The sequence below is a fragment of the Haliotis rufescens genome, unplaced genomic scaffold (assembly GCF_023055435.1).
Source record: "Haliotis rufescens isolate VD_foot unplaced genomic scaffold, xgHalRufe1.0.p SCAF_7, whole genome shotgun sequence".
NCBI classification, from domain to species: domain Eukaryota; kingdom Metazoa; phylum Mollusca; class Gastropoda; order Lepetellida; family Haliotidae; genus Haliotis; species Haliotis rufescens.
Window position 1 is genome coordinate 17,263,616 of NW_025964361.1, and position 8,359 is coordinate 17,271,974.

The 8,359-nt window shown below is 38.0% G+C and overlaps 1 long non-coding RNA gene across 1 annotated transcript; it reads right to left on the reverse strand.

The window, feature by feature from the left end:
• Window positions 1-2,613: 2,613 nt before the first annotated feature.
• On the reverse strand, window positions 2,614-4,980 carry LOC125376131. The gene is made up of 2 exons (XR_007219049.1): window positions 4,731-4,980; window positions 2,614-3,268 (listed from the first exon to the last, which is right to left on the reverse strand). It is a non-coding gene; the product is annotated as an uncharacterized LOC125376131 (long non-coding RNA).
• Between the last annotated feature and the right edge of the window lie 3,379 nt (window positions 4,981-8,359).

The window sequence follows — 8,359 nt, forward strand, 5'->3', positions numbered from 1 at the left end:
CATGTAGACAGAGAGAACGTTGGTACCTAGAGTAATTGGAACTGTCTGGTTGTAACAACTGTCAGGAACCACAAGAAGTAAACATCGGACTTTAGATAAAGCACTTCCTGTTCCCTGAATTTCCACAACAATGTACCCACTATACTGTAAAAACTCTCCATCTGCACACTCGATGTTAAGGATGTGTTTAAATGGCTCAATAGGAATCTCACTGAAATTCAGAAATGGTCAGAATGCATGACTACTGATCAGGAGGTTTAGGGTCTAATCCTGTATATCCATATTGAAAAAGTTTCATTTGTCCATTTTAGAACATTGGACCTTTGAATAAACTTTAACTGCTTCTCTACTCATCAGTTCTTACCAGCAAAAAGTAAAACTCCATGTGCAGGTCAATATTGGAGGAAAACCTGTTATCCACAAAAGTAATCAAGGTCAGCTGTGTCATGAAAACCAAAATACAGGATTATGGCAATGATATAATAGAGGTATGGTATTCGCAGGAGTTTTTATGTTTATTTAACTCATTTAATGAATCTGTAATGTAAACACTGAAATTGTCCATTTTATTGAAAGTTTTCACTATGTTCATTTCTGATGATTGATTGAGGTGCTTTCGCAGTGACGTTGACCTTGTGATTGTTGATAGTCCAAACTCGTGTAACCATTCCGGAGGGAGTTACTGGTTTGTTTACAGTTAAAAAAACAAACTACACTATTCCAGATGCTTCCAGGTAGAAGCCTCTAAAAGGCTGCCTGTATCGATAAAAAGAGCAAGAGGAAACCTCCTTCTACAAATGGACTTGCGGCTTATCTATTTGCTCAGTGTGGAGGGGATAACGACTTTTCTGCCTGCCTCCAACACAGTAGTATAGGCAATGACAGTTCTACCACAACCCCACTGGAGCTAGATTTATATTCCTATACTGCTACTACAGAGGGAATTTTTTATGTCAAAATGATGATGTGATTCAATGATCGTCATGAGATTAAGCTAAATTGACTCTAGCTCACCACCACCTAGAGCCAATCAATGCTTCTATGATATAAATTTTTATAGACAATGACAGTTCTGCCGCAACCCCACCAGAGCACGATTTATAAACCTATACAACCACTACAGAGGGAATTTTTTTATGTCCAAATGATGATGCGATTCAACAATCATCATGATTCGTATTAAAAGAATCATCAATATTAATTAATAATGTATAAAATTTACTATAGCCCACGAGGATATTGGAAAGGTATAGGAGCAACAACAAAATTAGCCACCACGGCTAAGGTATCTAAAGATGTGGCCAAGGATTGGCTCAAGAAGAAGTTTGATATTTTTACAACGAATGAAGTTCATCAGGCTGACCTCTTGTTTCTTCCCCACCATAAGGTAAGACGCAAAACGTATAAATACGTTTTAACTGTAGTGGATGTGGCTAGTCGCTAAAAGGAGGCTTAAACCATTAACCTCGAAAGATTCAACAGAAGTAGCTAATTCACTGAGCTGCATATATAAACGCAGACCACTAAAATGGACTAAGTTATTTCAAGTAGATCCTGGTTTATGGGATCAGTAACTAAACTGTTAACAAAGCATGATGTCGCAATCAGGTGTGGTGAAAGAGGCTCACTGAATCCGAATCTTCAGCACCGAGGAGAGGAAAAGAACGAAAACTTCTGGATAGAGTAAGGGTAAGATATTTATACCCGCCCGGTGAACTCAAAGGAGGCCAAAGTCGCGCAACCGATCGGATTTGGTCCCTCAAGATGTATAACATTAGTCGATTGGTTATGAAAGAAGGAGAGCCTATTATTTATTATCTTAAAGATGGGCCGGGCAGGGCATTTGTACGAGAAGAGTTGCTCATAGTTCCCAACGATACAGTATTACCACCAGAACCATAAGCATAGGTGGCTACACCATCCTTATCAATCCATCTCTTTGTATCTAAGGGGGATAATGATGTCTTGTTCATTCTTAATCCATATATCCTGTGATTGACACTTCTTAAAGCGTTCATCTCGTGTTTGAATGTTCTACCGTTGAATAATGCTTCTTTATACTGGTTGTGTTTGATATGCTTTTTTACCACATACTTCTTCACATCCTTAGCTTTTCTTATCTCCCCATTATCGGACTTCTTTATAGAATACATCTTAGGCCTTAATCCGACATACTCCGCTATAGGGGTCCCAGCACATTCATCCTTCATCTTACCTAACCCCTTTTTATTTACTACGCTGTGCAGTGGATTATCTTTTGGGTAATCGCTTGAATAGTACATATCTATTTTTTCTGCCATATCTTTATTCACATCCTCAGTTTGTATTTCCATCAACAAAGAATCTGTGTCGGCATATAACACCTCACACCTATCACCGTACTGCTTCTTAAGTTCGTTGAAATAAAAGTCATACATTAAGTGTTTACATTATGTGCCTGAATTTGCAGCTGGCATGCACACATCCATCAGCATTGTAATTGTTACATACGGGTACTCCCTGGTGGATGACTATGGGATGTCCATATCGATCAACATTGCGACGTTCCACTGGCCCTGTCATCTGCTCTTGCATGTCACTGTCACAACACGGAGTAATAACACAAACCAAATATGGATTAGGAATATATTTATTAAATAAAATTAAGAATTATGTTGGCAATGATGTATCCAACGCACTCACAGCCATTCAGCTACCTTCCACTATCAGCCTTCACACACTTCACACTCTTCACATCCTTCACACACACTTCACATACTTCACACACTTCACATCCTTCACACACACCCTCTGTCCCTCTAACATACACTTTCCCAATAGTTAAGGTTAACCCTACTTACACATACTCTAATTTTGCACTAATAATCTGTCTCTAAATCTCTACTAATACATCAATTTATCATCGCAACAATGACATAACATCAATACATCAATACATCAATATCAGAACACATTAATACATCTCAACATCAACACCTCAATACATTAACATCTTTAGGCATTAATTCTTCCAACGCTTCAATACATGCATGTCAACAATTATCTCTCATTATGTACACAATATGTAAAAAGTCATTCGCCACGCCTCCTTCCACGTCATTGCATTATGCACTGTACATTGTTTCGAGCCCCACACAGGTCTCCTTCTATTCAGATGTAAACATTCCATGTACTTCATGGCCATCTGTCGCCCTGGGGTCAGGCTTCATATAATGAATGTCCCTGCCTCCTCATCCTCCGTACAGGTGCCCCTCTGGGTCCCCGGACACTAAACAACAAACGTTCATACGTAAGTTTAATTACAAGTGACCATTCACCTTACATAGAGTATTAAATACTCAGAATGGTACACACATAGTTATTCACCATTCAAATGAACATGGGAGTATGCTCAGTATAACTATACACGGTTATTATCCCCCGCCGCGCGAAAGCGCGAAGCGGGGGATATAGTATTCACGACCGTCCGTACGTACGTCCGTCCGTACGTCCCACCTGTTTGTTGCGATATCTCAAGAACTAAACACTGGATTGTCTTCATATTTGGAACTATGGTGTATATACAGACTCCGCAGACACCAGTCGGTTTTGGTGACCTTGACCCCATTTTCAAGGTCACAGCAGGCATATCTGCTTTTGGAGTTGGAAAACGGTGTTGCCGCGATATCTCAAGAACTAAACACTGGATTGTCTTCATATTTGGAACTATGGTGTATATACAGACTCCGCAGACACCAGTCGGTTTTGGTGACCTTGATCCCATTTTCAAGGTCACAGCAGACAAATCTGCTTTTAGAGTTGGAAAACGGTGTTGCCGCGATATCTCAAGAACTAAACACTGGATTGTCTTCATATTTGGAACTATGGTGTATATACAGACTCCGCAGACACCAGTCGGTTTTGGTGACCTTGATCCCATTTTCAAGGTCACAGCAGACAAATCTGCTTTTAGAGTTGGAAAACGGTGTTGCCACGATATCTCAAGAACTAAACACTGGATTGTCTTCATATTTGGAACTATGGTGTATATACAGACACCGCAGACACCAGTCGGTTTTGGTGACCTTGACCCCATTGTCAAGGTCACAGCAGGCAAATCTGCTTTTGGAGTTAGAAAACGGTGTTGCCGCGATATCTCAAGAACTAATCGCTGGATTGTCTTCATATTTGGAACTATAGTGTATATACAGACACCGCATACACCTGTCAGATTTGGTGACCTTGACCCCATTTTCAAGGTCACAGCAGGCAAATCTGTTTTTGAAGTTGGAAAACGGTGTTGCCACAATATCTCAAGAACTAATCGCTGGATTGTCTTCATATTTGGTACTATGGTGTACAGGCGGGGGATATTTCGTCACTCTGTGACAAATACTTGTTCAACATACATCAAGCCTGTACAATACTCAGAATAACTAAAAAAGCATAGAGTTATTCAACATACATTGAGCAAGTACAACTTAGAGTAACCAATGTCAATATCAAAAGTAAATATACATGATGATATTACTATGGTGGTTGTTTTCAACACAACGACGACTGCCAAATCAAGACTGTGTGAGATCTCAAAATATGTATTGACGTAATTCATGATGAAAAGACATGTTCCTACATCCGTTAACTTTTATATCCTTACATACATATATATATATAAACTATACAGATAATACATACATTATCAAGCTACAAGAATATAAGCATAAACAATATTCAAATAAAATGTAACTTACGCCACAAGATTGGGACAACACACCAAAACCGTCTAACCAAGGTTAGAATTCTCGTTGACTGCCCTGAATTTCAGTTTACAGTCTTTTTAAATACCCACTCAATCACACCGCTCATACAACAAAAGACGTTCACGCCTGACCCAAGCAATCTTACATAACACCTCTAAAGCAGTAGTATAGGTAATGGGGGTTCTGGCTCACTTCCACTGGAGCCAGATTTATTACCTATACTGCTACTACAGGGGGGGGGGGGGGTTATGCCAAAATGATTATGCGATTTAACGATAGTCATGAGATTGGCTCAAGCTTACCAATACCTGGGGCCAATCATTGCTTTAGATGAGTCTAAATGGTAATAAAAATATTCTTTATTATTTTTATCGATAAAGCGATATTCAACATTTTTATTAAGTTCTTCGTTCATTTTACTAGGAGACCAGACTATATAACTACAAGACCAGACTATATAACTACACTCTTTTTGTAAATTGATAAGAAACAATTGATAACCGTATTTGGTTGGTTTGACATCACTGATATAATAAAAACCTTGTGGTAATTCTTTCCATTTAATAGTTTTTTCGATCTCCATTATTATATATATTTATGTAAGCATTTGTCTAAATGTGATCAAACGATAGTAAGCAATCTATTTTTAATCTCCAACCAGTTCTTTGGTTTTGGCACAGAATAATTGACGCGCTTGTTGCCTCCCCTGTTCTATGAACTTTTTTTTCTCGTCTTCGCTAATACCACTGGTCTTACGAGATTTTGATCGAATCTCCTGCTTCATTTCGTTGTATTTGGTGAGTTCCGACAGCACTAAACGAAACTCATCCTCGGATATCTTACAATCGGCCATTGCTGTCGAAATATGATCCTCAATGCTGTTCAACTTTGCTTCGGCGAGTATGCGAATACTATCATGTTTTAATGCTTTCTTTTGCAACCTACGAGAAATGAATTTTATCGCTATTCCTGCCAGTCCCGAGACTCCAGCGGTTATTTCCATGCCGAGCACGATAGGCACGGCGATTATAGTTGATAGTAAACCGATACCCGCTACACCGAGTCCCATGCCAGATACTACAAGAGCGGTGTCAACTCCGTCCAGAGCATTCACGGCTCTGCGATACTTTTTATACAATCCAAGTCTCAACTCCCTATCCTTCCCTATTCGATGTTTTATGTCGCTTATTTGATGTAATCGAAATCCATCAACAGTTTCCATCTTTTCAAATGCTTCATTGAGCGCCGGATATAAACTCATAGTGTATATTACGATCATTTAATAGTCTTTAATTGGTCTTGCTTAAATGTTTTGAGACTATACATCAATCTTATCAAATGTATATTATACGGCAAGAATATCTTAGAAAGAGAAATGCTGTCACTTTTAATAATTTGGACCCCCTCGAGGGTTGCAACGGGCGATGCTCCGATATGAATAATACTGCAACGTTGACGCTCGTGTTTCTTGAGCCATTTAATCGATAGACCTGGTAATATTTCGAAAGCATCTACCGGTGCATCTCCGAACAAGACTTCGAATTCAGTAATCAAATTTAAAGTAACATTTTTTAAGGCCGGACGACTATATAACATATGACCTGGGTTTTCTGGCAGGGGGGGTAGTTAAATTATGTCCCTTACCTATCATCACATAAGGTGGGGTAATGACGATATTCAGTAGCCACTCGATGTTTGCTTCGACCATAGTCCATTTATTATCGTCGTTGCGAGTAATATTATACGAAGTGTTTTTAATTAGTCTACTAACGTTGACATCGCTTAAATCTTCTAGATTACCCGTGAATGTGACTTCTTTCCGCTTGTATAGATTATCGTGTAAGTGTAAAGCGTATAACTTACCATTGTAACCGGGTTTATCAAATCCTTCTGTGTCTCCGAGATCGGAAAGCGCAATTGTATTACATTGTCTTAGTGTTCCAGGGCCTGATGCATCAACCATTATTTTTAATATGGAGTGTTACACTTAAGTATCCTATATGTACAGGTTGATGTTTTACATCTAATACAGAAATTTTGAGGTCTGAAATAATACCATGCTTCAATTTTTTATATTGTAATGACGAGAAAGATTCCGTTCTACCGCTATTGTATTTTTCATTTTTCACTTGAACACTTCTGAGCAGAGTTGAAGGACTTTCTAGTTGAATATTATCCGTCGTGCTTATTTGATCAAGATGGATGAACAACTCTTTATAGGGAACTAAATCGGGTAATTTAGATCCATAAGATGTTGCCTTGTATAAACTCATATATCTGAAATCATCATTTATTTTTCGTGCAAATCCAAGTTTATCTGATAAGTTCTCATGAATATATATACCTTTTTCTCCAGTGTCTAATTTCAGTATCCCATTCGCCTCATTTTGTGTGAGACTCATTCCATTAGGCTTAAAAATTTCATCATTGAGTGAGCATACACTGTAATACCCATAAGGTATAGTAATGATTTTATTTTCTTCTCTTATATACATCTCATTACTATATTTATATTTTGTAGCATTTATATTGGTCCACCTCGGGTAATACGTTACATCGCATAGGGCGACTTCGAGTTGTCCATCCGAGTTATCGATAGTACGAAGCAGTTGAATAGACTGACCATTTGTTATTCCCAGGAGTGTAACATACATATCAAATATACAATGATACTATATCATAACTTAAATATGGAATCAACCATTATTTATAATATGGAGTGTTACACTTAAGTATCCTATATGTACTGGTTGGTGTTTTACATCTAATATAGAAATTTTGAGGTCTGAAATAATACCCCGCTTTAATTTTTTATATTGTAATGTTGAGAAAGATTCCGTTCTACCGCTATTATATTTTTCATTTTTAACTGGAATAGATCTGAGCAAAGTTGAAGGACTTTCTAGTTGAATATTATCCGTCGTGCTTATTTGATCAAGATGGATGAACAACTCTTTATAGGGAACTTAATCGGGTAATTTAACTCCCTGTGTTGTTATGTTGGGTTGTATAGGTTTGAAGAGTGTAAATCCAAGTGCATAATATAAGTTCTCTTCAATCTGTACACCTTTTTCTCCAGTGGTTAATTTCAGCATCCCATTCGCCTCATTTTGTGTGAGACTCATTCCATTACGCTTAAAAATTTCATCATTGAGTGAGCATACGCTGTAATACCCATCAGGTATAGTAATGAATTTGTCAAATGTATTTTCGCTTACCAGTATAAGCATCTCATTATTTCTTTTCGCAGCATTTATATTGGTCCACAGTGGGTAATACGTTACATCACATAGAGCTACTTCGAGGTTGTCCATCCGAGTTATCGATAGTATGAAGCAGTTCAATAGACTGACCATTTGTTATTCCCGGGAGTGTAACATACATATTAAATATACAATGATACTATATCATAACTTAAATATGAAATCAACTCACATTACTAATCAATCGATTATAGTAACTGCCTCCGGTGCTGAGTTTACCGTTAAGTTCCACGATATCTTTGAAAAATACAGTTTCACGGCAACTAACGATAAAATGATTGACGATTGGTTTAACCGTCCGATGCAATTTTGGCAGAATCAGTTAAACTTTGCCGTATGGTGTGCCACAACGGGATG